Genomic DNA, 26518 nt, shown 5'->3' on the forward strand with positions numbered 1-26518 from the left:
GTAAATTAATTGATGTTTATTTCTAAAAAAAATCTTCCAAATTACTATTGATTGAAATGTATAATAACAGTAAATAAAAAAAAAGGTTGGTTAGTTATATTATATTTTCAAGAATTGTAGACGTGTTGTAGTTCCTTCCATGTATTATATAAATGAAACAAAAGCATAATGTAAAATTAATTCTCATCTGCCTTTCAAATCATGCCTGGACTAGTTATATCATATTTTGATAAGTTTCCACTTGCAATTCTACTTCGAACAAAACCTGCACTCAATTGTATCATGAAGTATTATATTCCATGGAGGCATTATTCTATTCATAAAATTTAAAAGGCGTATAAATTAGTGAAATATTCTACTGTCATTTAAAAACAATTATCTTGCTTTCTAGAAGGGGTTTCGTTGTTTTTGTATCCTCATTTTAAAGCTGCAGTAACAGTTAGAGCCAACTACCATATTTTGGAAGCAAGTGACATGTTAAGTTATATAAGTGTTTTCTATGGTTCATGTTCAATAACTTCTTGGTGGCCAACAAAATCAATCATCTACAAGGGGTCCCAACATGGGATCAAAGGAGATTATACAGGGTCAAATTTCAAAACAGGTCAAATCTTGTTTTAAACCCCACAAAAGTATTTCCCTGGTCATAAGGATTCAGAAAAGTATAGTTTGACCTACTTGTGACGTACGGATCTTTTTAGTTACCTGTACGTATAACACAACAACATAAAAAAACCCAAAAAAACCCCAAAAAAACAGATGGTTTAAATAAAGTGGATAAAATGTCCCTTCCCATCAATCATTGTCTATTCGTGATCGTGCTTGTTAAAATGATGTACTTGGTGAATGAAAAAAATCGTTAAATAAAGGCAGATATAATAACTAAATGTATTTTTTACAGAATATCAAACATCAGCAATACGAGTAGTTGGCAAAGTTACAACATTGTTCCAGATGAAAGGATATAATGGGTTACAAGAGATTTCTGACACCACATATTTCCATCTTAACTCCTACGTAGTGATTATGGCATGTTGTATCCATTGACCTGACAAGCCGCAACCACAACAAGTGACTTGGAATATTAATCAACATTTAAATAGTTAAGCAAGCTTAAAGCTCAGAGGCTATTGGACTAAATAAATCACGCTTTGGTCAAGTGAAGTGTAACAAGACACGGGAACCTGATTTGTAACACAAGATCAAATTATGTCAAATCAAGACGAGTAAGTCTTATTATAAGGTTTAGAAGTCATGGGTTGCTTGTACTAAACTCACTTTATGTATAAACCCTGGAGAGCATACACACACTATGGAGTAAACGATTTTGAAACGTCATGAAATGTCGAGTCGCATCGGTGCAGTGCTTGTTAAAATGATATACTTGGTGAATAAAGAATTCATTGAATATAGGCTGATATAATAACTAAATGTATTTTTTACAGAATATCAAACATCAGCAATATGAGCAGTTGGCAAAGTTACAACATTGTTCCAGATGAAAGGATATAATGGGTTACAAGAGATTTCTGACACCACATATTTCTATCTTAACTCCTACGTAGTGAATATGGCATGTTGTATCCATTGACCTGACAAGCCGCAACCGCAACAAGTGACTTGGAATATTAATCAACATTTAAATAGTTAAGCAAGCTTAAAGCTCAAAGGGTCTTGGACTAAATAAATCACGCTTTGGTCAAGTGAAGTGTAACAAGACACGGGAACATGGTTTGTTACACAAGATCAAATTATGCCAAATCAAGACGAGAAAGTCTTACAAGGTTTTGAATTCATGGTCTGGGTTGCTTGCACTAAACTCACTTATGAAGTATAAACCCTGGAGAGCATACACACACATAATATGGACTAATCAGATGAAAGAAGTATTGCATATCCTTGAAGTTAATGTATATAAACAAATAAACAAGATGAAGGAATAAAAAAAACGCAGAAAAAACAAGCATAGAAAAGCAACAACTTCAAATTTAAGTATATTCCTATGAAGAGGAGGGGGGGGGGGATGTACCAACCCACTAAGGGACGACGTAAAGGGGCCCTCCCACTCAGTCAGAATACATGGATACATTTCCACCTTGACTAATTCCCTAAGGAACTTGCACCAAAAGTGGGATGGCCTCTTTACGTTAGGCATCTACAGTAATATATCGACTCTTTACTTGCTAGATAGGTTGAAACAGACATTTCCTTTCATATTTAAGAGAAAACTTGGTGAAAGCTCTATCTTCATAGAAGTTTTATCCAAAAATCCTATACTTTCGTACATAGCCAGAATCCCCCAATTTTTCGAGGCGGGCCCACTCACATTATAATGTCATAGCACTTTACGGTATGTGGGAAATGTTTGTACCTATTTTGGTATTACTGGATAGACGAGACACATATATACAGTGGTACCAAATATAACTGTATACGACGTTTATTAAAGACCAACAACAACAACAACAACCCTTTCTTAGTCCGTGTTGCAAAATATGGTTCAGTAGCACGAAGGTTAATGAACGAATATTAAAATGTTCAAACAATCTTTAGTGAATAATTCACCAGCAGGTGTGAATTATGAATGGAAAACCAAATTTCCCAAGATAAAAGCAACTTGAAAGTATTCTTACAACCATGAACCATCAAAACAGACTGTGTACTGAAAGCATCATTTATATTGGACTTACAAAGTCAAATAAGATTGAGGAGTGTGTCAAGTGTATTGGATGGTTGTACAGCTCAAGGCACTACACCTAAACGTGTTGATTCAGTGCATATTATTTTGTGGAACAAATAATGATATTGCTTCTACGATGCATCATCCTCCCCTTGCAAAAGAAAAACGAAAAGTACAAATTAGCTAGTAACCCAAAATGCTGAGTAAATCACTTGCTTTCTGTATTATGTGTTTTTAGTCTAGCCGAACTTGTTTATATTGTTTATCTTGAGCATGTTGAGTTTCTTCGTCTTCTTCTTTTTTTAGTCCAGCCGAACATTGGCTGGAACATTGTTTTGCTTGAGTTTCTTCTGTCAATCTCAAACAATTTGCTCTAGCTCCTTCATTATGTGATCGATTATGACTAAACTTGGCAAAAGTTTTACTACACCAGCCTTTACATTTGGCATGACTAATTTAGGTTGAAACAGACATTTCCTTTCATATTTAAGATAAAACTCGGTGAAAGCTCTATAGCCAGAATTTCCCAATTTTGTGAGGGCCCACGCACATTATAATATCAAATGTTTGTACCTATTTTGGTATGACTGGATATACGAGACACATAGATATACAGTGGTACCAAATATAACAGTATACGACGTTTATAATAGAATAAAAACAACAACAACAATAACAACAACCCTTTCTTAGTCAGTGTTGCAAAATATGGTTCCGTAGCACGGAGGTTAACGATCAAATAAATATTATAATGTTCAAACAATCTTTAGTGAATAATGCACCAGCAGGTGTGAATTATGAATGGAAAACAAATGGATTTCCCAAGATAAAAGCAACTTGAAAGTATTCTTACAACCATCAAAACAGACTGTGTACTGAAAGCATCATTTATATTAGACTTACAAAGCCAAATAAGATTGAGGAGTGTGTCAAGTGTTTTGGATGGTTGTACAGCTCAAGGCACTACAACTAAACGTGTTGATTCAGTGCATATTATTTTGTGGAACAAATAATGATATTGCTTCTACGATGCATCATCCTCCCCTTGCAAAAGAAAAACGAAACGAAAAGTACAAATTAGCTAGTAACCCAAAATGCTGAGTAAAGTTTTCTGTCTTATGTGTATTTAATCCAGCCGAACTTGTTTATATTGTTTATCTTGAGCATGTTGAGTTTCTTCGTCTTCTTCTGTATTTAGTCCAGCCGAACATAGGCTGGAACATTGTTTTGCTTGAGTTTCTTCTGTCAATCTCAAACAATTTGCTCTAGCACCTTCATTATGTGATCGATTATGACTAAACTTGGCAAAAGTTTTACTACACCAGCCTTTACGTTTGACATGGCCCATTTAGGGTCAAACATCACGTATGACGGCCATGTTAACAAATTTCTGAACAGTATCAAGTATCTTGATTTCTCAATAGACAATGCACCCAGCAAACACAAAATGTTTTGGACATCATTCGCAAAAGGTTAGAAAAGGTTGCCAGAAACGTTTAAATGTCGGGTTATATAAATGGCATATAAAGAGTATAAAACGTTTTAATATAATTAAAAAAACATTGGTTGATAACCTACTGCAAATATTCTAACATAATGTTATGCAAGTGTTAACAAAATATTTGGCAAAAAAATGTTTGCAAGACATATTTTACAATAACATTTTAAATATATTGTTGCAGTAGGTTTTGAAACTTTTTACGTTTTGTGTTTGCTGGGCAGTATCTGGTGAAAGCATGGTTAAAGTTTCTGGTTGCCTCAAGTTCCTCTACCGGCATTCTCACATTCGCAATCAACTTTTGCGTAAAATTCTAAGTTCTGCTTTCATTGAGTGCAATATGGATTACTGTTGTACAAAAATAAATTGCAAATTGCTCAAAATAAGGTTGCACGTTACATCCTGAAACTTTCTTCCAGAGATCACATTGGGCAACATGAGCGAAATTTTGTGACAGAGTTAACCAGCTGAGGCTTGTAAAACATTTATCATTGTCAAGGTGCACCTTATTTTAGTCAATATTTTACTAGAACATACATCTATATAATGTCATCGTTCCTAATTTAAAAGGTATTGCTTAGCACATTCTACTATATACAATGCCATTGGACTGAAATGCACTCCCATCAAACATCAAGGGATTGCCTACCAAGTCTGCATTTAAACAAAGAGTGTCAAACAACATCTGGCCAGCAACTCTCTCAGTCAAGTCAGATTTCCCTGTGTAAGTTTTTCTGTTTTCCCTTTTTTTTCCTCATATTTTCTTGGGACCCCATCGGAAATAAGCTTGCCTTCTGCGGGCTTGTCATTTTTTTGTCTGTCTGTCCTGGTTCTTAATGGCTTTGTGGCTGGATTTAATTGATATGCCACATTGATGTGCTTTATGTTATTTTATCTTTCTCTATCATTTGCTTTTTCTATTCTTATGATCAATTCCGAATAAAAAGCAAGCAATCAAACAATGAGTAATTTTGCCTAAAATGTGATTTATATATTATAGTTCATTACCTTGACCACTCGCGCTGTTTTCGCTTGTATTGATATCTGATCAGGTGAAATACAACCCGAACAAATTTAATATAATATGCAAATGCAGTTGAAATGGGACGCCGCGCGAATCTTAATTGTGTTGAAAACCTACTAACATGACTAATAAATAAATGGTTAAAAAGTCTCCAAAGAAAGAAAAACACACGTGGAAATAAAAATGGATTCAGCGATGTACAGTCAGTTATGGCGAAAATTGCTAACACGATTTAAAAGTACAGTCTGACCAGGGAAGTGGCCTGGCCTGACAAAACAACATAGCCCTCATGTGCCTATATACGAGCGTATTGTTCCCAAACGCCATTAGTGTGATGAATCTGTATGCTTTTATTTACATTTATGAGGAACATTTCTATCCAGAAGGGTATCGTGTTCAAAATGCGAGATACATAGCCTACATACATATAGCCTACATACTTGCATAAGGTAAAAGGACATTCATAGCGTTTACAAACTATTCTTACATTACACAAAAGCTATGAATTCACCTTAACAAATCAGCATGATAAGTCGTCAGATAATTTTTGAAAATGTCAATTTTTGATTTTGGAACAAGAAGACGAGTAGTGTACATTACAGATCATACTACTGGCGCTGGGTGGTAAGACTACGATGAATTTGATTTCTTGATATACGATCATTGTCGAAAATGTTCTGTGAAAACATAGTTGTTTAATGCTTTAAAAAGTTGCTTAATTTCATTCTACATCATACTTGTTAACTTTTTAACCGTTTTGTGTTGTTGTTCTGTTGTTATTTTTATACAGTGTTTTTATGTACCACTTTGAGACTTAATTGTGTATTGCGTTTAACAGTCTCAAAGCTGTAACTTCTACTAATTTCTTCTGAAGAAATAAGAACAAATCATGACGAAAGCTTTCAAAGATAAATTATATTACAATTTTCTTCAGCAATATGCTGTAACAATATACGATCTCACACGGTCAGGCTAACTTAAAGATTAATATGAGCAGCAATTTGCATGATTTTGCCTGAAATTGGTAGCGCACCAATTTTAATGTTTTCATTTATCTACAGGTTTGAAATTTAAATGATATAATCTTAATTGGCACAGTACACAATGTAAAAACAACGTTATTAACCAGTATGAATATCATTCATGGCAGACGATAATACAGAAAGTACAGTATTGCATACTATCTCCTGCAACCTGCACTCATTGTGTTAATCGAAAGAGGCTCGTAAATCTTTACTTCATTGGGATTAAATTTAACGCGTTCGATGCGTACTCATTGAAATTAGGTAAAGACACTTACTTTAAAATCGAGCTATTTATCTATTGTAGACATTGTTTAAATTTAAAATGTTAATTTTGCATTATGGTGAAAACAGGTGAATAAAACATGAACGGCTTTGGAGGCTACAAAGCTCTTCTCCGTTAGACATGTATTATTTTTGAATGAAGCGTATAAAGTTATATACAATTCTGACGTAACAGTTACTTGGAAAAATGTTAAGAAAATGTGAAAGAGAGAAAAGATGGGCTAATCAATTTGGAGTAGTGAAATGTAACAGTACAAAAGAATGCACGAGTACTGAGATGTTGATGCGTCCACTACACGAGCCCGCAGGGAGGAGTGAATTAATAGACGCATCAACATCTCAGTACAAGTGCTATATTTGTACAATTTCTTGCACTGATCTTGCATCCTCTGTGATGGTAGCGCCAAGGTACTTGAATTAAATAACATTTTATAGTCTCTCGCCATCAACCGATACATCTAATTCCTAGTTTGATTTCATTCTCATGACTCTTTACTCTTCTCTGCACTGATCTGCATGCCAAGATGTTTTGCAATATTCTCTAGTCTTGTTGTCAGTATGCTCAGTTTTTCAGCATGACCTCCAAACAGATCTATGTCGTCAGCAAATCAAAGGTTGGGATGGTTCATCCACAAATGCTGACTGACCCTTCAAAATTATCCAAGGGTTCCGTCATGATGTATTCAAGAAAGATGTTAAAGATGGTGGGTGACAATAAACAGCCTTGTCTGACTCCAACACGTGTGCACAACCAATCGCAGATTTCGTATCTCAACAAGACCACACTCTTGGATGATTCATACAGTTCATACAATTGTATTTAGAATTCCTCTGCTGATGTTGAACATTCTCATAATAACACACATTCCTTCCTGTCAGACAAGATCAAATGCCTTCTTGAAGTCAATGAAGTTGTGATAAAGTGGCTTCTGACAAGTCCGGAACTTCTCTCTCTGCATTCTCAGATTAAAGATCTACTCTGCCGAACTACGCCTTTTTCTGAACCCTGCTTGCTCTTCTGCAATGATTCGTTCTGCTTAAGGTCGTAGTCCATTCAAGATTACTTGCAAGAGTAACTTGCTAGGATAGCTGATCAAGCTGATGTTAGTTACTACAAGATTTGAGGTTGCTTGTCTTTGGAATAGGGATGATGATTGACTGTGTCCATACTCAAATGTTCGCGGAATAAATGCAAAGTGCTTTGATGTCCAAGGCGCTCTAAGGCGCTATATCACAAATACCGATATTTATTTTTGAAGTTATTTGTTGATTTTAAAATAAAATAATATATCTTTAATTGTCACAGTGTACCTTGTATTAAGTACAACATTATTATCTGATACGAATATTATTCATTGCAGGTGGCAATACAACACTGTACGTATTGTATGTCATCTCCTTCAACTCTTATGTGTTATGTAACTCAAAAAAGATCTTTTCCATTTGCTGGTGGATACCACAATATCCTGTGTACTTAAGAGTAGAGATACATACTTTAGTATCGAGCTAAAGCTATTGTCGACATTGTTTAAATTTAAAAAACGTTATTTATGTATTTCCGCGAAGACAAATGAATAAACCATGACCGGCTTTGGCGGCTCAAGCTCTTCCTGTTGCGTAGACATGTATATTCTTTTTGAATTAAGCGTATCAATGGCTATACAGATCTTGACGCAACGGTTACTTGAGATAATGTATAGCTATTGTAATAAATACTCTCTAAATGTATAAGCGTGGAGAGCAGCAACGGTTTTTTGGGTAGTGGCATTTCAATCAAAAAGAGAGATTACAGCACAATTGTTGAGAGTGACAATCAACATTTAAAAAGAAAATAATATCCGTGAGCCTCACAAAACCCCACCCTCGAAGTTCGATTGACCACCCTACCCCCGAATAATGCGGTAGGTTAAAACGAATTACTCTTAATTTAGTACAACGAGGAAGAGTCTGGGGAGGGTTTGGGAAGACCAACACACCCCCACACGCACTCCCAACAAACACACACAATTCTACGTATTTGCATAGGTCATTTTAAATGAATCAATATATTATTTGTCAAGTTCAAAGTTCATTTAAATGAACTAGGATTATAAATTTGTAAAAAAGAAGAAAATGATCTATGAAATTATAATCCAGGTGCGACACACGCAGTCATTCATTACTGAATATATATATGTTGTACTGTCGCGAGTGCAGTGGTTGAAAATGTTAAATTAGCAAAAACAATTTTGTTACTTTTGTGCCAGCATAAACGTATTATAGAAACATTGTGTATAGATTTAGTTTACGTCTTGCGTCATATCTGCAAGTTCAAGAGGAAGCTACAAATTCAAATCACTCTAGTTTAATTGGTTTAATTTTTCAGAATAAAATTTTGGGAAAGAGGTGGTTGAATATGAATAAGAGTCTCCCTGGTGGATATACAATCCCATTGGAGTTCAAATATTTGACAATAAATAATATATTATGTTTCCAATAAGCACAACCTGACACCATTCTGAGGACAGTCTTTGACAATTTGCAGATTTATTGTTTCTGCAGTAAACTTCCCTTGTGGTAAAATGCCTTTAACTCCATGATCGAACTCAATGTTGAGAGCTATTTACATCGTTAACATGAGTATGCATGATCTTATTAGATTTAGGAGTTAGGATAACCATGATACACAAGATATCTCAGTTTAGGTCTGACAGTAACATAAAATATTAAACGAATACCCTCCAAATCAAATAAATATAATGCATGTCATTTATCGATCTATCAAACTAGGCAAAGGATTGCGGTACACTTCTACTCAATAAATTGAGGTTGAAGTTCAGATATGTTCTTCTTGTTCTATTTGTATTAAGTAAACTAGTATTGCAGATCGACATCAGATGCGCATCAAAATATCTGAGAGTAACAAATTAATTGAATTGACCGACTAAAATATATTGGATTTTATACCTGATTAATGGGGTGACCTTGAAGAATTCACGAAACAAACTGTAATCAAAATAGATTCATTGTTCATGCCGCAATTATTTTATGCAGTTTGTTTTGTGCACTCATCACGAATTTTCTTCTTAAGGGAAGACACATTCGTCCACGCTCGTATTCTTTCACTTGAACCTCTTGATTTAAAAATCATTATTTTACTCTTTCCAACTCAAAAAAAGTCACATGGCTCAAGATAGCTGAATTAAAATTGGCGGGAAATATTAGTCAGGAATGCGAAATATTGCGATTACGCGCGCGATTCGCGTCGCGTGACGCGGCGCAAACCTGCGTGTTTGTCCAACGCATTAAAGTCGAATCTTCAAAAAATAAAAAAGCTTCCCTGATTTCACGTCTCTAATTTATGGAAAGCTTACTAATTTTTTTGTTTGTTTCCATTTCAAAAATGTATAGTTTATATAATTTATTTATTTATATTATTTATATTTATAATAATTCGGAAATAACGAAGTCGGAAAAGGGTCATTTTTCATTAGTCCATTACTCTGCCCTTAAGCAAGCAGCGTGTCTATTTTACATGTTAATCCTCTTGGCAAGTATGTTTACTGCTTGCTCCTCCCGTTTTCAGATGATAGTCAATAAATACCAGGAATAAAATAATGAATATTTTACCATGTGAAAAATTGCCAATTGGTTGAAATTCTCCGAATTGCTCGGAAAGCAAATACAAAACCGTAAAACACTCAAGTTGCTTAAACTCATTTTGTATCTTTTTCATTCGGTGTTGTTTTCTCCATATGACCTTGTATTCAGTTGAATGATTGAAAACAGCTTTTAACGAAGCCGTGCAAATTTGTCAATAGCAAATTTGAAAAACCTCTTTTGAAATCTAACCTGACAGTATGATTAGTTGTCATAAAAATATTATAACCATTATAGCAGTGTAATATAATTAGAATTTTATGAAAAGTAATTTTTAACACATATTTTGATTGAAAATTCATTTTAATGGGGTACTACACCCCTGGCCAATTTTGTGCCTATTTTTGCATTTTTCTCAAAAATTATAGCATATTGGTGACAAGTAAGATATGTATATTATAGGGGCAAGGACTACAACTACTGTACTGGAAATTGTATTTCAGCACAGACAACAGTTGTGGAGTTACAGTCAAAAATGAGGGAAAATCAATATTTGATCAATAAATCAATAACTACTTGCCTTGAGTTGCTGAAATTTCAGTGCAGTAGTTGTAGTCCTTGCCCCTATAATAAACATATCTTACTTGTCCCCAATACGCTATGATTTTTGAGAAAAATGGAAAAATATGCAAAAAATTGGCCAGGGGTGTAGTACCCCCTTAAGAGCACGAATACAAGCAGAATATAACACTTTATATTCGAGTATATACCTTAAAAACAAATCCTGCCAGAGTCGTAAATTAGAAAGTAAAATATTGTAATTATCTTTACCATACTTACGTAACGTGCAGGTGAATACAGCTATCGAAACATATCTCAAGATTCATACAAACTTCATCTTGTTGGAGTCCTAATATCTTCTATAACAATAAGAGTCTTGTAAAATACACCTGAGGGTAAAAAAATATCAGTTTCAGTTATTTTCTTGCGTTGAATAATAAATCCTGTAAACTGTTTCTACTGAAGCGTTTTATCCGTTCAAAATTAGGGTGGCTGTCGCCACGAGCCCTGGTACTTGAAGCATCCGATTTTGACGTTTTGTTGTTGTACAATCGACGAAATAACAACAGATTACTGTTTAATTTACTAATTCGTCGATTTTTACAGCGCTTTGTCAGATTTTCTCTCATTCACAATTGACAATGGCAACACAACACTGATGAAATGAAATGGACTTTAAACCAGCCAACCATTTTCATTGTTTCCCGCTTCAATCTATTGGGAAATTTTTATTGACGTTTGAAGCTATTAATGGTTCCAATTGTAGTCGATCATAACATGTCTAGCTGTGTCTCCTGGGTTTATCACTCCCTGACGATTGCTGGAATAGTAATAATGTGATGGCATGATATCCTAGACATAATCCTCTGTTGAGCTGCCTGCACACTATCCCGCATGGTTATGCTATGTATTGTAAAAAGCAAAACAGGAAGAAAGAAAAAACATCTCTACGTTTGTGAACTGATGCTATTGGCAAAATTGACTGCTGATGCAGCCGACTGCTTCAAAGATTAAACTGATGTCAAAATTTCATGATTAAGTTTCATTATGCTGCGTAAGACGTCAAAACAAGAGTAGAAATAGACTGCTTCGTCGCCAAATTACGCTTGGTTTGATTTATTATTCCAGGATAGCAGACCAAAGCGATTCCTCACATCGCAGAAAAGCATCTGCACGTTTTCGCGCCTTACACGGATATGAAAAGTAATTCATTTTTAACGCGTTTTAACAACAGTTCTCCACATGCTATGAAAATAAAATACCAGGGGTCCCCACTGATTTTTGTATCTTAACTAGCGAGGAATCCGGAGGCAAAAATCTACCACGCAGGTCGAAAAGCCGCGAACAAGACAATTGTAGGCGTGAGTTAGCTTCGATGTTCTGACAAATGAAATAGAAACATCCCATCGGTCATTTTAATCCTTACACGCTTAAAACGTCATCGGTTTATTCAGGGTGTTTCACTAAATCGCTCCCGAGAAACTTATTTATGAGGATTGTACTGTATTATGCGAGTGAGGGACGCACCATTAGATATCGTGGGGATATGGGGATATATACTTGAAGTTGTGACAGCTTTTAAGGAGGAAAACAAATTAATATCCCTTAAGGAGCAATTTAATTTTACACCTCGGTGAACTTAAAATAATTTAACCAAATGCAAATGTTCCCGCGGTAAAGCAATTCTGCCAGAGTGACGGCTCGCAAATTTTGGAGGATACCCTTCAAAACCTCTGGCAAATTGGAATGGTTATGTCTCCCTGGTCTCGAAAAGCTGATTATACCACTGATTCTTCCTTTATGTTAATATTTACAGGTAATTGTAAATATTATACAACGTTCTGAAACTCATTTTGATACCATATTGAGAGGCAACTTTTTTTAATTTTATTAAACTTGACTTTATTGATGTTCAACACCAGCATGAGGGTCAGTTGTCAGGGGGATGCTTAAAATAATACTGTTTTACTGCGATATTTTCGCACGAAGCACTTGAAAATAGTCAATTTTAAGACTAGAATGAGGGTATTTACCGGGCTCAAAGGAGATTGATTGTTTTCAATTACAAACTGTTACATTTTGTTTTTTTGCACGTTATAGTTATGTTATGAGGCCAGTCAAATTATTGTTTAACTCATAAACCCCCTTCATATCTAATGGTGCGTCCCTAAACTGCATGGATGCGATTTTGTTGGGTTTACAATGTATTTTATTATCCTTTATATTTACTGCAGACAGGAAGGCCAGTAATGAAGATACCATTAAATTAATGTGTTTCATCAATTCTTCTTCATAGTAATAGTACAATCATAAAATGTAGCTATATAAAGAAATTTTCATAAGATTGGCTCTCTGCTTCTTATAATAAGGAATATCTTTTTTCAGAGAAACTGAAAAAGCCCAAACTCTGAGTGACTGATGTCAAACTGTCAACTCTCCGATACGTCGAGGTGTCAGGTACACACTTGAAGCAAACTGGTGTGAGTTACCAATTTTCTTGGTATGTGCCTTCGTTAAGTGAAACTATATATTTAATCTAAATGCTTATTTATACACGTGCCACGGTTTACCTTACTAACTGTACAACAATGTCCAATCCTTTACATCACAATTTTATTGCAATTTCAGATAGAGAGCGGAAGATTGATTTCTATTCATGACATATTATACGCCATTTACGTACGACTTCATCAATTGTACTGTTATTAAATGAACACTTAATCGATTGTATATGTGACTATTAAGGGTTTTATTTTTGTATCCTTGCATCCTGACATAGTGACAAACGTAGAAACCTTATATTCCCACAGATACGCATAAGAGTCTGGTAAATTAGAGATGTTTTCAGAGTAAAATCGTTACTTGTCGTACGACCAGCTGACGCTCATATTATTATTTCAGAAATTGGTTGGCTCTATTAACAATGGCATCCCATAGACGCGTCTTCATTTAATCAAAATAGTGACGACTCTTTGGCCGGCAAATTGCTCGACCAAATGATTAAAAATTAACAGAAAAAAATCTTTACTGTGCTCAATTTTGGAGAAAGACATTAAAAAGCCCAATTGCAACCATTTTACTTAGAGCTTTATATCTAGTTTTTGAAAATCGATAACTGCAAAAACAATTGTTTATGTTGTCCACAATCAAACGTCACAGTGGATTCGTCTATCTAGTTTTGCTATTGTAAATACAAAATACTTTAGACATTAGACAATTTAGCAGTAATGAGGCCGCCAGCCTATAATCATACAAACAAGGAAGTGGCCTAAACATTCTCATATCCATAAGTACCAGACTTGAGTCCTGTTTATCAGTGACAGCCTGTGTAGCTCAGTGGTTAGAGCGTTTGCCCCGCAAGCGAGAGGTCTGGAGTTAAAATAAAACTCTGGTTTATCTGCCTATGCATGTTATGTTTGCACTTGTAATTTCATGTCTAATTGTGCTAGTGTGCAATAGTATAGTGCGATATTAGCATAAGCTCACCTCGTTTTAATGTTCAATACTTACCGTTGAGATGTCTGCACATCTATACGGATTCAAAAAATGTTAAATTCAAGTGACTTTTTTTATTATTGATTATCAAAATAAATTGTGTATTATTGTATTCTTACATTGCATTCTGCATTATTTGCGGATTTCAAGACAAACGAGGCAATAAACTTTCATGCTATTATTTACAAATTTGATTTAAAAAACATCAGTGACGTCATTTCGGTAGTTGTAGTTGCCAGATCCAGGTCTTCAAGGAAGATACTGTTTTTCCGCTGAAGCCATTAGCGTTACAAACAAATGAATGAATTATAAAAATATATGTATGACCTTGAAGTTCAAAGAGCATGTATTGTATACTACAACAAACAATTACTTCATACAAAATTCTTGTGAATTAATTTTATTTATTTCTTAAAAGTATCTTCCAAGGCGTCAGGGAGTTACAATTCGTTAAAATTAGTACTCATCTGCCTTACAGAACTTGTCTGGACTAGTAATATTATCATATTGCGATAAGTTTCCCATTGCAATTGTACTACGACCTAAAGCTGCACTTAATAGTATCACGAAGTATTATATTTCATGAAGACAATATTCATGATGTTTGAAAAGTGAATTTGTGTATAAGACAAGATATTATAAACGTCAGATAAAAAAACCCACACAATTATTTCGATTTGTATGAAGTAATGGGATACTTTATTTTTCCATGATATCTATATAACTTCATAGTCATAGGTCGTACACGCACAGAATCTATATTTTTGTGATTCTTACGGTAGCTGTAAAGACAGAAAACAGAAATGACAGAAAAGACAGAAAAGTTTGGAGTTATGAATTAGAGAGTTGTTAGGAAGCTGTGGGAGTTAAAATGTTGGAAGTTAATGTTTAAAGGCGCATGTTCCCATTAATTGATAGTTTACTGGATTGCCATCATGCGACTACCATCGGGTGCCGAAAATTGTCAGGTCATCCAAGTATGGATTGTTGGATTACAATCAAACTTGGTGGATGTGACCACCACCGGGTGCCGAAATTTGTCAAGGTCATGTCAAGGTCATCCGAGTATGGATTGTTGGATTGCCATCAAACTTGGTGGATGCAACCACCATTGGGTGCCGAAAATTGTCAAGTTCATGTCAAGGTCATCCAAGTATGGATTGTTGGATTACAATCAAACATGGTGGATGTGCTCAGGTGACCTTGACATGACCGTGACAACTTTCGGCACCCGATGGTGGTCGCATCCACCAAGTTTGATTGTAATCCAACAATCCATGCTTGGATGACCTTGACAATTTTCGGCACCCGATGGTAGTCGCATCCACCAAGTTTGATTGTAATCCAACAATCCATGCTTGGATGACCTTGACAATTTTCGGCACCCGATAGTAGTCACATCATGGTCACATCCTCCAAGTTTGATGGCAATCCAACAATCCATGCTCGGATGACCTTGACATGACCTTGATAATTTTCGGCACCCGATGGTAGTCGCATCCACCAAATTTGATTGTAATCCAGCAAACTATCAATTAATGGGAACATGCACCTTTATACATAATCTCCCAACAATTTAACTCCCACAGCTTCCTGACAACTCTCTAATTCATAACTCAAAACTTTTCTGTCTTTTCTGTCATTTCTGTTTTCTGTCTTTGACAGCTACCGTGATTTTTACGACGAGATGGATAATTTGATATGCAGCTTAATTTGAGTGAAATCGGAGCATGTTTAAGTTTAAACCCCTGTACCTATTGGATAATTTTGGGGGACATTTTGAGGGTCATAGACTCAAAATAACCCTTTATAACCCTTGATAACCTTAACCCCCTTGGATTCAGCAGGCTTTATAATTAAGATATCTAGGTTTATAACTTTGACTAACAAATGCCTTTTGCAATCTGATTTATTGACATCTTGTCTAGGTTTTCGCATGAAAGTTACAAAGCCATTACGTTTTTGTAGCCAATATTGTGCTTTACGATACAAGTATACGATGACACAAGGATGCACGAGCAGTTGCTAAAATGAATAGAATCCCAAATTGTCCAAGATAAAAACAACTCTAAAGTATTCTCATAACAGCCATCAAAACACACTGTGTACGGATAGCCTCATTTATAGTGGACTTATTAAGCCAAATAGGATTGAGTAGTGTGTCAAGAGTATTGGTTGGTTAAACAGCTTAAGGCACAACACTTAAACGTGTTGATTCAGTGCATTCTAGTATAGACGCCAGGAACAAATAATGATGCTGCACATACGATGATTCTTCTTCCTTTCACCAAGGAAGGAAAACGGACTTTACAAATTAGTTGGAGACCTTGCGAAATGTCCGATTGGTTACTGTACCAACAGCGTCTTAACGCTTAAAGGAAGTCTCCGGCAATCACAACATTATGCCTTATTTGTCAGGAAAATTATTATCAAACATGGTATTATTTTAAACAAACCAGTTTGACAGTTGAACACAAATAACCATGACGTCATTGCCCTTTACAATTTTGGAGCGGGAATTTTGAATATCTCTTTCAAACTTTACCCCTCCTATGGGACCCCCATCGCACTCCAGTTTCCCCCTCCCCAGTGGCGTTGTCAAGGGGAAACATTACTAACACAAATGGGCAAAATCATCCTCCCTACCCCTCTCCTACCAGGCGCAAGCTATGACATGTTATATTAAAAATATATGCACTTGCTATACCCTTCCCGAGGTATGTTACATTGCTCGCCCTGACAAAAATAGGCCATTTATACGGGAACTTAATCCACTTGCCTTGGAAGTTTTCCCAGACAAACTTGACACAAGCTTGACGTTTGGAACCAAAAAATATTTTACCTAATTCAATCACTAATTTTCAACAACATTTGCGTGTTTTTTACCCAAACCAAATTAGATTTCTAATAGTTGGCCTTTTTAACTAAATAATACAAAACAGGTAATTTTGCCGTCTATGAGGAAATTTACTTGGAAACTATCGTTCTTAATTGACGTATTTTCGTTTAAAATTTACTGCTCACTATAAATTTTCTATAATCCTCTAGACGTTAAAGTTTGTGCTTCTGAACCTCATTTTGCAAACTCTCTAATAACTCTAATAACTCAATATCACTAAATATGGTGAGCAGGTCACATGCTTTCAGAACTAGTTTGTCCTTCTGTTTTGCTTCCAATATATTTTTGATCTATGCGCAGAGATGGACATGGTCAGTGGATGTCATTGTATGATTTTTGTTTTCATATGGCACGCGCACATTATACTAAATAATAATGATAAACGTTTGTTAAGATTGAAATTTAACCTTTAAATAGCTAAAATACATTTTATCTGCAAATACAGTTCATTATCTTCACTAATGAACCACAAGAACTGTATGATTTCCTTTGTAGCAGGTGAAATTCAACCCCCTCAAAAATCATGGGCAAATCATTGTTTTTAAAATATGACACCGTCCGGATCTGGCTTGCGCTGAAGACCTCGTAATAAAGAAATGTTTTAAAACCTCTGAACAAAATAAAATATGGGAACAATAAGTATGGATTCTCCAGTGTATAGTAATAAAGTTATGGTGAAAATTGATAACACGCTTTAAACGTACAGTCTGACAAAACAACATGGAAGGCTGAGTACCCATGGGTCTATATTATCCTAAAAGGCAATTAGTGTGATTAATCTATATGCTTTTATGAACATTTATATAATTATGATTAATAATGCCTAACCATGGGAGAAATCGTGTTCAAAATGTGACACACATACATAAATAAGGTATTAGGACGCTATTTACCTAAAATGCAGTGGCCTTAATTAATCAATTCATTTATCAAATGATTATGTTCAATCCCGTCAAGAAATCATAGGTACGACAAGGTATTTAAACTGAATCCATACTGTATAACTATCTATGCGTCATGGATGTCTGTGGAGATGAGTGCTCTAAAGTAAATAATGATGCACTGATTTAACACTAATGATTCTCCGTTTAAACCAGCTTTGACGTTTCATGTGAAAAGAATAATTCTAAATAACTTTGAATTGGCCTGCAGAACACAGGTGCAGGTGCTGCTCGCCAATTGTTTGTATTTAATACCGACCAATTTATTATATGCGTCATTATTTATCTATAAAGTATTTGTACCTCGCTTAAAGAGGCGTGATCCAATTGTTCATGTTCTATTTTCTATCTTTGATTGATGCCTTGCCTACAATTACAATTATAATTACAATTACAATTTTGAGTTGCATTGATGCAGTGGTTTTGATATGAGAAGCAGAAACGTGTATAACAATGTAATGCCGAATAGGATACACACATTTCAGGTGTGGTAACCACAAATCACTACGTTTTTGTTCATACCATTTAAACGAAACATATCTCGGGGGTTGAATCTTAATGGGGCAATGAGAAATATGAGCTTTCTTTTGATACTAAAATCTCAGAACATTTATTAAACCTACATTTTTAAAAACATTTTTAAATGATATAATCTTGACACCTTGTACGTACACCAATATTAACCCGGAATATCAGCATTCATGGCAGAGACAATGCATTTATTCGTGTTGTATTACCCCCTGTAACCGTTATGTAGCTTTTATCATGTTGATAGCCTTTTGATTTCATTTCGATAAACCACAATTACCTCATTAGAAGTAAAGATGTTTACTTTAATATCGAGCTAATAGCTATTGTCAACATTATTGAAATGTCAAAAACAAAAAACGTTATTTTTACATTTCCGCGAACACAAATGAATAAAAGATGAACGGTTTTGGTGGTTCAAGCTCTTTCTGTTCCAAAGACATTCTCTTTGAATGAAGCGTATCAATTTTCAATCGATTCCATACAGATCTTGACACAACGGTTATTTGGGAGAATGTAAAGACATTGTAAATATGTGACCCCTCAGCACAAATGAGCCCGGATGTCGCCAGTGCCACTATTGAGATATGCTCCATTGAACTTAACAATAAACAATAGGAAACAAAGGATTTATTGACTGTTTTATTGATTTTTCACTACTTAAATGTCAAGTACTATAGACATGATATACATAATTTTAAAGCTAATTTCAAGCAGAATATTTTGGTTGAATATCTCAAAAATGATGATTGGCGACATCCGGGCTCACTTGTGCTGAGGGGTCACATATACTCTCTAAATGTGAAATAGTGGCGATGGGCAATACAGTTAGCAGCCTGGACAACCGATTCTTTAGAAATGCTTAGTCGCGCTGAAAGTCGATCGATACATGTTAAAATCAGCACAATTCAGAGATACACCTTTTTTGCTATGAAATTAATTTTCTCGGTCAAATATAAAGCAATATTTTTTTTTTTTCTTCAGTAATGTCAGTTAAAAACTTGGTGCTTGGATATACATTTTTTACAAATCCTGGTGTTAAAATTAAGCATCAAATTGTGTCTTTTAGTGTGATATTTTTGATTTTTATAGGCCTTCAGTTCGCACGCGAGCTTTTTACGGAATTCATTTTTAGCGTCTCAAACTAATATAGTTTGCTAAAGAAAGATATTTCCCACCTCTGTAAAGCACATCGTGTGGGTCTATATATTATAGTTTTGTTAGAATTTCCGTTTTTATTTTACCCTTTTTCCTTCATACTCGGAAATGTCTAACTCAGTACTTTTATCTCGAGAGCAACCAACAGAAATAGTCGATATTTCCTTTGTTGTTTATCCAGGTCAATTTTCCATTGAAAGCAAATTGCCCGACCAGCGATTTGGTAGCCCAAATCCCCAATTGAGTGTTCTGGTTAAACATGATCAGTAGGAGCGCTATAGGCCTGGGAATTTCTTTGCTATATTGAAGTTCTAGCAACACTGTAGCCATGCCGGTATTCCTATTAAACCCAGGGATATCGATCCACAATGCTAGTATTAGCCTTAGATTTCACTCGTTGATTTTGAAAAATGGTCAGCCGGCAGTTAAAATAGTGAAATGAAAACGCAAATTCTGACAAAACTATGATATATCGCTCACGGTGATGTGCGTTAGAAAGTTGGGAAAAATCCTTCATTAGCGAACTATCTTACTTTGAAAAGCTAAAAGGTTGATCCAAAAAAAGGCTCGCGGACAGAGTTTAAGCCTATCAAAATCGAAAATCTTACACGAAATGACTAAATTTCACGCCTAAGTTTAACACTAGAATTTGAAAAAAAATACAGTATCAAGCACTACAATTTTTCCTGACATTTACTGAAAAAATGAAAATGATTGCTTTTCATTTGGCCGAGAAAATTAATTTTACATCGAAAAGGTGTAACTAAAAATTTAGCTCATTTCAACACCAAATTCGATCGTTTGTATTGCCTCATTAAATGACTGAGTGAGCCTTGCCAAACAAAAGAATCGGTTGTGCAGGCTGCTAACTGAATACTGTTGTTTGGAATAGTGACATTTCATTCCATAAGAGCGGTCACAGCGCGATTGTTGACTACCAAGAGAGTGGGCAGTCGACATTTAAAAATAAATATCCGTATGCGAATCCCCTACCCTCGAAGTTTGATCGACCACCCTACCCCAGGGTAATGCAGTAGGTTAAAATGAATTATCATAAAAAGCGCACAAGGAACTAAGGATTAGCCAAAGTAATTTGGGTGCTTATTTGACCAACACACACACACCACACAACCACCCCCAACAAACACACCCCAACCCATACTGTACTCTGTGTCAAATTCGATATTCATTTAAATGATCCGGGATTGCAAATTGGTAGAAAAAGAAAATGATCTATGACATTTTAAGCCAGTATGTTGTATCTTTCTACAACTGTACTGCAGTGTAGTATTTGAAAAGGTTGAATTAGCAAAAACAAGAAATGGTTGCTTTTGTCCCAGTCTTAGATATTTGTATCTAGTTTTTAAACATTTAGTTTTTAATAATGATAAAAAAATTTTTTGTTACGTTGTTCAAAAACATTTGGGTCAAAAAAACCCGTTTGGGGGATTTTCTCCAAAAATGAGCAATTTATGCCCAAATTTGACCTGACAGATGAATGCATCAAGTCTTTGCCATTCTAAATATGTATACTTTTATATACTTCAGACCGATAATTTAGCAGTTATGACGCTCGAAAGTTTCAATTATTCCATTGTTAAGACCACCCTTATTAATAATAATACAAAATTTTACCAAAGAATTTTTTTGTTACGTTGTTCAAAAACATTTGGGCCAAAAAACCCGTTTGGGGGATTTTCTCCAAAAATGAGCAATTTGTGCCCAAATTTGACCTCACAGATGAATTCATCAAGTCTTTTATATACTTTAGACCCATAATTTAGCAGTTATGACGCCCGACAGTTTCCATTATTCCATTGTTAAGACCACCCTTAAACTCATTTTGTATCTTATTCATTCGGCGTTTTTTCTGCATTTGACCTTGTATTCAGTTGAATGATTGAAAACAGCTTTTAACGAAGCCGCGCAAATTTGTCGATAACAAATTTGAAAAACCTCTTTTGAAATCTCAGCTGACAGAATGATTAGTTATAAAAAGTATTAAAACCAATATGGCAGTGTAATATAATTGGAAATTTATGAATAGTAATTTTTAACACATTATTTTGCTTATAAGAGCATGAACTGATGAATACAGATACAAGCAGAATAGAGCACCTTATATTCTGGTAATGATGCCTTAAAATATATTCTGTCGGAGTCGTAAATTAGAAAGTAAAATATTATGATTAATTTTTACCATACTTACGTGACGTGCAGGTGAATACAGCTATCGAAACATATCTCAAGATTCATACAAACTTCATCTTGTTGGAGTCCTAATATCTTCTTCAAGAGTCTTGTAAAATCCACCTGAGGGTTAAAAATACCAGTATCAGTTTCAGTTATTTTCTTGCGTTGAATAATTTATTACCGTTCAAAATTAGGGTGGCTGTCGCCACAAGCTCTGGTACTTGAAGCATCCGGTTTTAACGTTATCTTCTTCTTTTACAATTGAAAAATAAATCCAGTTTAATTGACTGGTTCATCAATTTTACCGAGCTTTGTGGGTTTCCCTCTGATTCACAAATCTATGAGAACACATCACTGATGAAATGGACTTTAAACCAGCCAAGTTGACCATTTTCATTGTTTCCCGCCTCGATCTATTGCGAAATTCTAAATTTTTAGATATTACATGGTTCAAATTGTAGCAGATCATGTCCAGCTGTGTCTCCTGGGTTTATATCTCCCTGACGATTGCTGAAATGGTAATAATGCGATGGCATGATATCTTACACATCTATAGACCACCTAGTCATCGAGAGAGCTGTCTGTATATTATCCTGTGTGGCTATGCTGTGTAGTTGTAACAACAAAAAAGAAGAAAGAAAACTTTCTGATGAACTGATGTTATTGGCAAAATTGACTTCTGATGCAGCCCACTGCTTCAAAGATTAAAACGATGCCAGAATTTCATGAGCAAATTTTATTATGTTGCGCAAGACGTCAAAACAAGAGCAGAAATAGACGACCATGTCGCCAAATTACGACTGGTTTGATTTGTTATTCCAGGATAGAAGACTAAAACGTCTGCACGTTTTCGCGCCTTACACGGATATGAAAAGTGATTCATTTTAACGTGTTTTAAGAACAGTTCTCCACATGCTATAAAAATACAGGGGGTCCCCATTGATTTTTGTGTCTTAACTAGTGAAGAATCCGGAGGCAAAAAAACAACACGCAGGTCGAAAAGGCGAGAACAAGATAAACGTAGGCGTGAGTTAACTTCGATGTTCTGACAAATGAAATAGAAACAATTCCTCAGTCATTTTAATCCTTGCACGCTTGAACGACATTGGTCTCTTGTTGACTAAATAGCTCCCGAGAAACTTATTTATTATGATTGTGTTATGCGAGTAAGGGACGCACTATTAGATATTGTGGGATATGGAGGATATAGGGATATAGTTGCAGTCGTAACAATTTTCTTTAGAATGAAAACAAAGTAATACCCCTCTACAAGGAGCAAATATATTTAAACCTCGATGAAATAATTTAATGTAATTCTGATAGCGGGATAGCGTGGACATTTTTGAGGTTACCTTTTCAAATCATTTGGGTCGCCGGTACAGTTGCAATTTTGTGTCTCCCTGTCTCCCGGAAAGCTGGTTTCACCACTGATTCTTCCTTTATGTTAATACATTTACTGGTAAGTGTGTATATCGTCACCCTAATTGCATAAGCCATTGTTTGTAACTTTGAGAACATAGTACAAAATATAGTTCAAGCATGTATCAGTTACGTAATAAGACTTCTGATTATTCCCTTTAATTTGCCTCATTATGAATTGATATGTCAGAACGCATGCTTGAACCATATCTTCTGTTATGTTAATAGATTTACAGGTAAATATTCTACAACGTTATATTTTAATAGCATTTTGAGGGCCAACATTACACATGCCTTTTTTAACTTTTAAAAATTAAACATTATAGTTGTACAACCAGTATCAGGTTCAGTTATCAGAGGGAGTGTGGGAAATATTAAAATAAAAATCACAGTGGACATCATTTTGAAACTGTTATATCGCGAAAGTTGTGCAAAAGCGCGCGAAAATGTTCCATTTTACAGTATTTTACACCAAAATGCAGGTAAAAGAAGTAGATTGCATTCTTTTCAATTCACCTTTTCGGTAAATCCCATAAGCCTTTGTGAGTACACCTGAGAATTTGTCATTTGACATCACGCCGACTTGCAATGCGCAGTAACGATGTTCGATAAACGATGTGCGCATCGGCGCAGATCGGCGTGACGTCAAATGACGAGGTCTCAGGTGTACTCGCAAAGGGTTATGGGATTTACCGAAAAGGTGAATTACTACTGTGACAATATTTGCCATGACCTTCATCATTTTTTTGTATCGTGAGATGAGCCAAATTATTTGTTTTTACACAGATGGTGTGACTTTTCTTGTTCAAAACACTACATAGCCTCCTTGAAATCAAATGGCGCATCTCTAAAATGCCTGGATGCGATTTTGTTGGGTTTTCGATGTATTTTGTTATCTTCTGTTTTTACTGAAGACAGGAATGTCAATGTAAAGCAGGGACTATTTTAGGTGCCTTATTTTTGGCCTTAATTGATGATGCACCTAACTGTAACATTGAGTGTGATAGGTCAAAAAACAAAACTTTTTTGAAGAAAGGTAAAAAAAAGGTACTTGAGCACTCTCGCTTAGAGTAACAATGAAAATTGCATTTTTGCTGGTTGTAATGGTAACAGCGACAAATCAGAATTTCCTGGTTTTCGCCTGTTTTTAATAATTTTAATGTTGAAAATTGCCGCATTTGCATCAGCTCCCATTCAAAAAATGTTAAAACTTCACCCTGCTCTTTTGGTCTTCTAGAGCATGCAAATTCCAAAATGGCTATAAACAGGTGTAAATACATCTGGCAACACTTTAGTTTTTGCAAAACTTGCAAAATATTTTCAAATAAAATAAAAAAGGTTTAGAAAAACAATTGTAGTAAAGCTCCAACTCCCCCACATGAAAATTGTAAATTCAATGGCAAGTTAAAGGGGCATTTCGTGAACCACAGCATCATCCCCCACTTTTCTCAAAAAAAGTTGAGATTTTTATATCACTGGAAACCTCTGGCTACATAATGTTTATGTACAAAAAATTTCTTGCAGATTAATTCCTTTAGCAAAGATATCGTGAAATTTGAATTTCGTTCTGGTATACCAGAACGAAATTACAACACATTGTCTATGGAGCAGTGTAATGCACATAATCATACATAACTCGCAAACGCAAAATCGGAATCAACTGAAATTTTGGGAATAAGCCTTTTTCATGGATATCTACTGAAAAATGTCATAAAAAGAGGATGCTAGGATCACGAAATCCTCCTTTAAGAGAAGAGCGAATCTATTTTTTGAACTATCACGCCGAGGGTAAATAGTTGCACTAGTAAATAGGCAGTATATACTTGACCAGGAGAGGTTTATGAATTATGCGATAGACTTTTTGATTAAACCTTTTGCGCTCAAATTGTGAATAATATAAGAGGTCGTACTGAAGCATTGTATTTTTTCAAAATGTCATTGGAATATTGTTTATGCTACCTTACCTTTATTAAAGTTGTGGTTTTCACTAATATATTAATAAATGGATGAATGAAGTAGCAATAATAGTGCATTTTGAAGACTTCATTGGCAGCATCTTGTTCTTGGAATAATGTTGAGGGTCACCAAGTCCAACAATCAAGCAGCTGAATGGCACCAAATATTTTTAGAATATATAATTGTCCAGCTTTAAAGATTCTTTCTGTAATTTCATCTATTATATGAGATGTCCTTAACACAAATGTCAACACTCTGAGCACTGCAGATCATTGTGATAAGTACTTTAAAACTTTCAACCAATCAGAGTGCTTGAATTGACCACTATATAGCTAAACAGTGCACAAGGCATAGTGTAAAAAAATGAAGCAGTGAGGGTAAACTATGTCCAGGATGAGACTAAGTGACCACTTCCCTGCCTGTCTGTGTGGCCATCTGGAGCTGTATACCTCGGGATCTGTAAGACCTATGGGGATGCCACTTGGTGAGAAGAAGAATATCTAGCTGTAAATCTGGTTAGATTTTTCAGCGCAAAATATGATACTATTTTGTTTGTAATTTTCGCATCTCTCTGTTATTCTCTTATCTGGCACATGATAATTTTCTCTTAATCACACTGTGATGTATGTAGATACTTGTAATAAGTTGAATTTTACAATGTAATAATACGGCATTTTGGTTTGACTTCTGTTACCCAAAGTCTGCGAAAGCAGACAAGACTTGTGCTTCCCCTTGTTTTTTTAAGCCCTGTGGTAAGGCCCAGTGCAAAAATATATTAGTTTTTCGTCTCCGCTCACTTCTTTTTCTTACCCGCCTCCTTTTTATTTTTAATCTTTAAACAAAAAAAAGGACCATCGCCTTAATAAACATTTCGCACAATAATGAAAACGGAGGCCCCCATGATTGCCAGTCATAATATCCTTGGACTACATGCCCAATACCCAAGTTATATGACCAACCTAATGAGGTTCGTATGTACAGCCTTTACCCCGTCTCTAACACCTTTTTGTTGCGATCACCATTGGCCACTTTCCAGAGCTTGCTTGAGTTATAAACACTGTCGTGTTGACGAGTTGACGATATACTAGCGGTTCGCAAACTACTTTTTATGCCTCCAGCCCTATGAAAATCGAGAAACATGAGGAAAGTGGTTATGATGAAGTGTTAGTTTGTCGAATGGCATATATGTGACTGGACGCGGCGAATCAGCCGTAAAGTCGGGCCCGGTCAATTTTGCTTTATTTCGTGTTTAGAAAATATATACCATAAGCTTTAAAATG

At 35.3% G+C, this 26518-nt stretch overlaps 1 protein-coding gene across 2 annotated transcripts in view; it reads right to left on the reverse strand.

Moving 5' to 3' along the window:
• LOC140148683 (dopamine receptor 2-like) overlaps positions 1–21977 on the reverse strand; it is a 119675-nt gene extending 97698 nt beyond the window's left edge. Inside the window, exon 1 of one of the 2 annotated variants that reach the window (XM_072170722.1) lies at positions 21880–21977. The gene's annotated coding sequence lies outside the window, so the exon portion shown is untranslated. Of the gene's footprint in view, positions 1–10928; positions 11040–21879 lie in introns of those variants that run through there. The other variant, XM_072170731.1, reaches the window with a different exon arrangement.
• Positions 21978–26518: the final 4541 nt, after the last annotated feature.

This window comes from Amphiura filiformis, chromosome 1 (genome assembly GCF_039555335.1).
Source record: "Amphiura filiformis chromosome 1, Afil_fr2py, whole genome shotgun sequence".
NCBI classification, from domain to species: Eukaryota; Metazoa; Echinodermata; class Ophiuroidea; order Amphilepidida; family Amphiuridae; genus Amphiura; species Amphiura filiformis.